This window comes from Heterodontus francisci, unplaced genomic scaffold (assembly GCF_036365525.1).
Source record: "Heterodontus francisci isolate sHetFra1 unplaced genomic scaffold, sHetFra1.hap1 HAP1_SCAFFOLD_43, whole genome shotgun sequence".
NCBI lineage: Eukaryota > Metazoa > Chordata > Chondrichthyes > Heterodontiformes > Heterodontidae > Heterodontus > Heterodontus francisci.
In genome coordinates this window covers 14,621,148-14,628,862 of record NW_027141852.1, presented here as the reverse complement: position 1 = coordinate 14,628,862, position 7,715 = coordinate 14,621,148, and the positions used below count along the sequence as shown (strand labels likewise).

The 7,715-nt window shown below is 42.9% G+C and overlaps 1 non-coding gene across 1 annotated transcript; it reads left to right on the top strand.

Annotated features, from left to right (window-relative positions):
* Positions 1-7,011: 7,011 nt before the first annotated feature.
* Positions 7,012-7,102, top strand: trnar-ucu (transfer RNA arginine (anticodon UCU)). Its single transcript is given in 2 exon segments — positions 7,012-7,048; positions 7,067-7,102. It is a non-coding gene; the product is annotated as a tRNA-Arg (tRNA).
* Positions 7,103-7,715: the final 613 nt, after the last annotated feature.

Below are 7,715 nucleotides of genomic sequence, written 5' to 3'. Positions count from 1 at the left end.
AACTGATATTTTGTCAAATTCCACTTCCTTAGTGATCACTGATGCAAAGTACTCATTAAGTAGATTAACATTGCCCTGCACCTCTAAGCTTATATTATCCTTTTTGTCCCTAATAGACCCGACTCAACCTCTTACTACCCACTTATCATTTACATGCTGCTCGAAGATTTTTGGGTTTCCTTTCATGTTGACTGCCAGTCTATTCTCATAGAAATAGAGAATAAGCAAATATAGAAGATGTAAGTATTTCCCATCCTTGATGAGGTGGAATTTTTTATGTTGTGGGTGGTAATGTCTTGGCCCACGAGTGTGGTGGAAGCAGAGACAATCAATGATTTGAAAAGGAAATTGGATGGATACTTGAAGGAAAGAAACTTGCAGGAGGAAAGGGATCGAGCTGGTGAGTGGAACTGATTAGATTGCTCCGGGGAGAGCCAGCATGGACGTGATAGGCCAAATGACCACCTTCGATGTTGTAAATGACTCTGTGTTGTTTCTCAAATTCAATCCAATGGTGCTTGGGAAATAATCTCAAAGTAAATTGTGCAACTGGAAAATCAGAACCAAGGCAAGGGACGCATAAGGAAGCGAAATTGCTGAAACCCGGGATTGAACCAGGGACCTTTAGATTTTCAGTCTCACTCTCCCAACTGAGCTATTTCAGCCCTACATTAACAGCAGCTTGGTGTCCTTGTTTTGGAAGAAAATACATACATTCAAGTTTTCCAAAAAATTAAAGAACACAACATGTGAGTAATATTCCCCATTGCTTTCTCAGTACTGATGGATTGTGAAGCGGGAGACAGCCAGAAGTGCCACTGAGCCGCACAGACCCCGAGCTGAGAATGAAATGAGATCAAATTCAATCTTTCATAGTGAGATGCTGCTGAGAGGTAAGAGTCCTGAATCAAAGCGAGACTTGCTCATTTCAAACACTCCCTGTACTCTCTGCTCATGAAGCCTTAAAAAAGGGAAAAACAGAATGGCACTCAAACTCACAACCCTGCCATTAAAAGTCTCATATTCGACTGACAGAACTGTCACTTCTACTCGGTCTCTTATTGGATGGATGCAACTCCAACGCAGGGATGGCATTCAAATCCTCCCATGGGTCCACATGTCAGACTGAGTTCCATGTTGTCGACTCAAGCAAAGGAAATCTGCTCACTTCCAAAACTTTCAGCGAATTGAAGCTGATTACAATCAACATCATCGGAGGTCAGAACTACCTGGTGAAAGGAGACACCCTGAAGAAGGATCCACAATTATTCAAAGGCATCGACAAAGTGAAAAACAAGAAAATCGATGAATCAATGCAAGCCAAACAACAGAAGCACTGAAGAATTCCATTCCATTCCAGAACCCATTCCTGTTGTTTTTGGAGTCAGGTCTCACTTACTGCAACAACTTTATATTCCCACTTGGCTATCTGTACATTTAGTTAATTACAATTTTGTCGACAAGCTCTTTGAATCCAGCTGTCTGGTCCTCACGCCAGCTCCGTTTGGAAGTCAATTCCACCTTCTGCAAGGCTGAAACCAATAGATAACCTTAATCTAAACATGCCAGCAGGCCAGGGCTCATCTGGGATTAGAATCTTGCATTTCTTACATGTTAATCAACCACATTCCCTAAGCAAGAATCATACCCCTAGACCAACGAGCCACTGACCAGTCAGGTTTCTTTAGCTGCTGTGGAATTTCACTGGAACCCCCCAGCCAATCATCCATTTTATATTTCAGATCAAAGCAACATCCTGCAAATGCTGAAATAAAAACAGAAAGTGCTGGAAATGTTCAGCAGCTCTGGCAGCATCTGTGCTGTGAGAAACACAGTTAACGTTTCAGGGCACTCACCTTTTGTTTCAGCCATCCTTTCAGAATGCTTCTGACCATCCAATCTCATTTTCTATTCGATTCACATTCTAACCATTCACTACGTTACTACATTTTTCATGAATTCCTCATTTCTTTTATTAATGACAATTTTGTATTTCTGGCCTTTGCTTCAGACACCACCACAAGTGGAATCATGTCTCCATCGACCCAATCAAACCACTTCGCTGTATCCTCACATTGCTATGTTTCTTTAACCCTGACAGACTGTGGAGTTTCTGCTGCTTGATTGCAGTTCTTGCTACCCGCCAGTAGATGTCACCTCACTCCAATACAGTGAAGTTTACAAATCTGAGAGAGACACAACAGGAAATAATTGTTCACATTATAGTGAATGTGTGGGATTTAGAAATACTAGGAGTGGAGACGAGTTATTATTGCACTCTGCTATTACATCTTTTATAATGGACTCCAGCATTTTGCCCACGACTGATGTCAGGCTAACCGGTATATAATTCGCTGTTTTCTTTCTGCCTCTTTTTTTCAATAGTGGAGTTACATTAACTACCGTCCAATCCATTTGAAATGTTCCAGAGTCTACAGAATTTTGGAAAAAGACCAGAAATGCATCTGCTATTCCAAGGGCCACCTCCTTAAGTACTCTGGGATGTAGATTATCAGTCCTTGGGGATTTATCGGCCTTCAATCCCATCAATTTCCCAAACATTCCCTACTAATACAGATTTCATACAGTTCCTCCTTCTCATTAGACCCTATGTTCCCCAACATTTCTGGGAGGTAATTTGTATCGTCCTTTGTGAAGACAGAACCAAAGTATGTATTTAATTGGTCTGCCATTTCTTTGTTCCCCATTATAAATTCCCCCGTTTCTGACTGTAAGGGACCCACATTTGTCTTCACTAATCTTTTTCTCTACACATATCTATAGAAGCTTTTACAGTCAGTTTTTATGTTCTTTGCTAGCTTACTCTCATACTCTATTTCCCCCTTCTTAATCAATCCTTTTGTCCTCCTCTGCTAAATTCCAAACTGCTCACAATCTTCAGGTTTGCTGCTTGTTCTGACCATTTTATATTTCTCCTCCTTGGATCTAATACTTTCCTTAATTTCTTTTGTAAGCCACAGTTGAGCCACCCTTCCTGTTTTACTTTTGCACAGACAGGAATGAACAATTGTTGTAATTCATCCATGCGCTCTTTAAATGCTAGCCATTGCCTATCCACTGTCAACCCTTTAAGCAACGTTCCCCAATCTATCATCGCCAACTCCCGCCTCATACCTTCATAGTTTCCTTTGTTTAGATTCAGGACCCGAGTCTCGGAATCAACTCTCTCACTCTCCATCTTAATGAAGAATTTTATCATATTATGGGAGCACTTCCCCAAGCGACCCCACACAACAAGATTGTTAACTAATCCTTTCTCATTACACAATACCCAGTCCAGGATGGCCTGTTCTCTGGAGGTGTTATACACCTCTATCAATTCTCCACTCAATCTCCTTTGAGAAAGGCAGAATAATCTGAGCTTTTCCAACCTAACCTTGTAACTAATATCTCCCATCCCTGGATCCATTCTGGTAAATCGCCTCTGCATCCTCTCAAGGACCCTCACATTCTTTCTAAAGTCTGCTGAGCAGAACTGGAAGCAACACTCCAATTGGGGCCTAACCAGAGTTTTATAATGGTTCAGCATAACAACCCTGCTTTTGTACTCAATGCCTCTATTTATAAAGCCCAAGATCCCATATGCTTTGCTAACCACTCTCGCAATATGTCTTGCCACCTTCAAAGATCGGTGCACATGAACCCCAAGTCCCTCCATTCCAGCACACTCTTTATAACTGTGCCATTAAGTATATATTGCCTCTCCCTATTCCTTATGCCAAAATACATCACCTCACACTTGTCACTATTAAATTCCATCTGCCACCTGTCTGCCCATTCTGCTAGCCTATCACTGTCCTGTTGCAGGCAGTTCATATCATCCTCACTATTTGCCGCTCCTCCAAGTTTGGTGTCATCGGCATATTTTGAGATTCTACTCTGTATTCCAAGATCCAAGTCACTTACCTTCAGCAAAAAAAGCAGTGGTTCTGGCACTGACCCTTGGGGAACACCACTGTCGACTATCCTCCGGTCTGAGCAAGAACCATTTAATATGACTCGCTGTTTTCAGTCTTCAAAACAATTTACTATCCAAATGGACACTGACCCTCCTAATCCATGTACCCCAATTTTGTTAACCACCCTTTTATGTGGTACTTTATAAAATGCTTTCGTAATATCCATATAAACAACATCCACTGCATTCCCTTCATCAGTATTCTCAGATAGTTTGTCAACAAATGCAGTTAGATTCGACAAGCATGAACTCCCATTGATAAATCCATGCCCCTCTCCTGAATTAACTCAAACCTCTCCAAAGGACTTGATTTTTTTCCCTGACCTGTTGATCTCATGCTGATAGCAAGCTCACCATTGAGCATGTATTTGGCAATGTGACCGTCATCCATTTGGCCCAGTCAACAGAGTCACCGCTGACTCAAGAGGGCAAACATGCTGTGGATCCCTGCACGCTGGTGTACTTCCGCATTCGGCACTCTGTCCTGCCAGGAGATGCCCAGTATCCATCTGAGGCAGTGGAGGTGGAAGCTGTTCAGCCGCTTTTTTTGGCTTGTATAAGTTGTTAATTCTTCTCTACTATAAAGGAGGGTGCTGAGAACACAAGCCTGGTACACGTGGAGCTTTGTATTTTCGGTCAGTTTGCTGTCGGTTCACACTTGTCTTCTCAACTTTGACATGACAGCTGCAGCATTGGCAATCCTGGTGCTGATTTCAGCATCAAGGGCCAGATTGCTGGTGATTGTTGATTGAAGGTATGTGAAGCTGTTGACAACCTCCAAAGTGAGGTTGTCGATGTTGATGGAAAGTGGAGTCTCTACGTCCTGGCCCGTAACTTTCATCTTCCTGATGCTGATTGTCAGTCCAAACTCTTTGCAGGCCAGGGAGAACCGATCTGCAAGCTGCTGTGACTGAACTTCATTATGGGATGTCAGCACAGCATCATCAGCAAATAGCAACTCACAGCCTAGGAATTTACCCACTTTGGTCTTGGCGCACAGTCTTGCCAAGTTGAACAGCTTGTCGTCAGCTCTGATGTGCAGGTGAACACCTATATCTGAGTAATTGAAAGTGTACAATAGCAGCATGGAGAGGAATATGCCAATTATAAAGGATGTGATAACTAGACAGTTCGAAAATGATGACATGATTGGGCAGAGTCAACATAGATTTATGAAAAGGAAAACAGGTTTGAAAAACCTGTTGAGATTTTTGAGGATGTTACCTATAGAACAGATAAAGGAGAACCAGTGGATGTGTGGTATTTGTATTTTCCTTTGGTAAGGTCCCACACAGGAGGCGAGTAAACAAAATTAGAGCACATAGGCTTGGGGATAATATACTGATATGGATTGAGAATTGGTTAACAGACCGAAAACAGAGAGCAGGAATAACGGGTCCTTCTCAGGATGGCAGGCTGTTACTATTGGGGTACTGCAAGGATCAGTGTTGGAGCCACAGCTGTTAACAACCTATATAAATGATTTGGACGTGGGGATTAAATGTAATATTTCCAAGTTTGCAGATGACACAAAGCTCGGTGAAGTGTGAGTTGTGAGGAGGATGCAGAGAGGCTTCCAGGGGACCTGGAGAGGCTAAGTGAATGGGCAAGAACATGGAATATAATGTGAATAAGTGTGAAGTTATTCACTTTGGTAGAATAAACAGAAAGACAGAGTATTTCTTAAATGGTGAGAGGTTGGGAAGTGTCGATGTCCAAAGGGACCTGGGTGTCCTTGTTCCTGAGACACTAAAAGCTCTTGTGCAGGTGCAGCAATCAATTAGGAAGGCAAATGGTATGTTGTACCCACACGAGGGGTCATGAGTACAGGAGTAAAGATGTCTTGCTGCAATTGTATAGAGCCTTGGTGAATCCGCACTGGAGTATTGTGTACAGTTTAGTCTCCTCACCTTGTGAAGGATACACTTGCCATAGAGGGGGTGAAACAGAGGGTCAACAGACTAATCTTTTTTTTGCATTTATTTCATTTCATCTCAGTTTGTTCAGTTTGCTTACCTAGTGTTTTTTTTCAGGTTTGTACTTCCTGCTGTTCAATATTCAGTCCATTAACACCTAATCTGGACGAATGCTTTGTCATTCAACACACCATTAACATATTGTTTGCCTTTGCTGCATGACCTTTTGGTCAGCTATGTGGCCTTGTCCAATCTACACCTTCTCCTTTGTTATCTCTTGCCCCACCCCCACCCCACTTGCTTATAACCTGTGACTTTTCTAATATATGTCAGTTCCGAAGAAGGGTCACTTACCTGAAACGTTAACTCTGCTTCTCTTTTCACAGATGCTGCCAGACCTGCTGAGTGGTTCCAGCATTTCTTGTTTTTATGTCACCAGACTAATCCCTGGGATGGTGGGATTGTCTTATGAGGAAACTGGGCCTGTATTCCTTAAAGTTTCGAAGAATGAGAGGTGATCTGATTGAAACTGACAAAATTCTTACAGGGCGTGACAGTGTGGATGTAGACAGGATGTTTGCCCTCGTTGGTGAGTCTAAAACCAAAGGACATCGTCTCAGAATAAGGAGTAGGCCATTTAAAACTGAGATGGGTGGAATTTCTTCACTCAGACGGTGGTGAATCATTGGAATACTGTGCCCCAGAGGGCTGTGGCAGCTCAATCATTGAGCATGTTCAAGACAGAAATTGATAGAAATCTTGACACTCATGACATCAAGGGATATGGGGATAGCATGGGAAAGGGGCTTTGAGGTCGGTGATCAGCCATGATCGAATTGAATGACAGAGCAGGCTCGACGGGCTGAATAGCTTACTCCCATGTTCCTCTGTTCCGAAGAGAGTTGGCGCCAGCACGCAGCCCTGCTTTACCCCACTGCTGATCTTGAAAGCGTCTGATGTTGCTCCATTGTAACTGATGGAACTGTGCATGTTCTCGTGGAAAGAAGAGATGATGCCCAAGAGGTCAGGAGGGCAGCCTGTCTTCCATTGCAGTTTGAAGAGCCCGTCTCTGCTGACAAGATCAAAGTCCTTAGTGATGTTGATATAAATGTGTAAGTCTCTGTGGCGCAGTGGATAGCGTGTTGGACTTCTAAATAATGATTAAGACGATATCCGAAGGTTGTGGGTTCAAATCACACCAGAGTCAGATTTTGGACCAGAAACAGAGGAGCACAACGGAACAACAAATGAAGAAATGCGCCAAAAGCACAGACTCGGAGACAGAGCGAGAGAGAGAGGAGCAGAGCAGGGGAAAAAATCGAGGAGTGACATCACAATGGAGAGTGAGAGCAGGGAAGCAGAGAGCCGCTGGGGTGAGGACACAGGATTTGGTTCTTTCTTCGGTGCAGTGGAAGGAGCTGTTTGGTGAGGATCTGGTAAGCTGTGACATCACAGGCAAGCAGGTAGTTGATTGGTTTGGAAGAACCGACCTGCTTGATGCGCATCTGGTAAGTGATTAAGATGCATTTTAGTCCTCACGTTTAAAATAGTAAACAAACTAATGGTAAGTTTAATAAAATATGCAATAAAATGAATAATTGAATAAAATATTTAAGTAGTTAATTGAAACACGTTAAGGATGACAGGACAGGTGATGTGTCACAGCTGCAGCATGTGGGAGTTCCTGGATGCCAGTGTGATCCAGGGCAAACACGTCTGCAGTAAGTGTTTGCGGCTCAAACAGGGAGAAAAAAGGAATGTAGTGGTAGTAGGGGACAGTATAGTAAGGTGGATTGACTCTGTTCTCTGCAGCAAAAGCA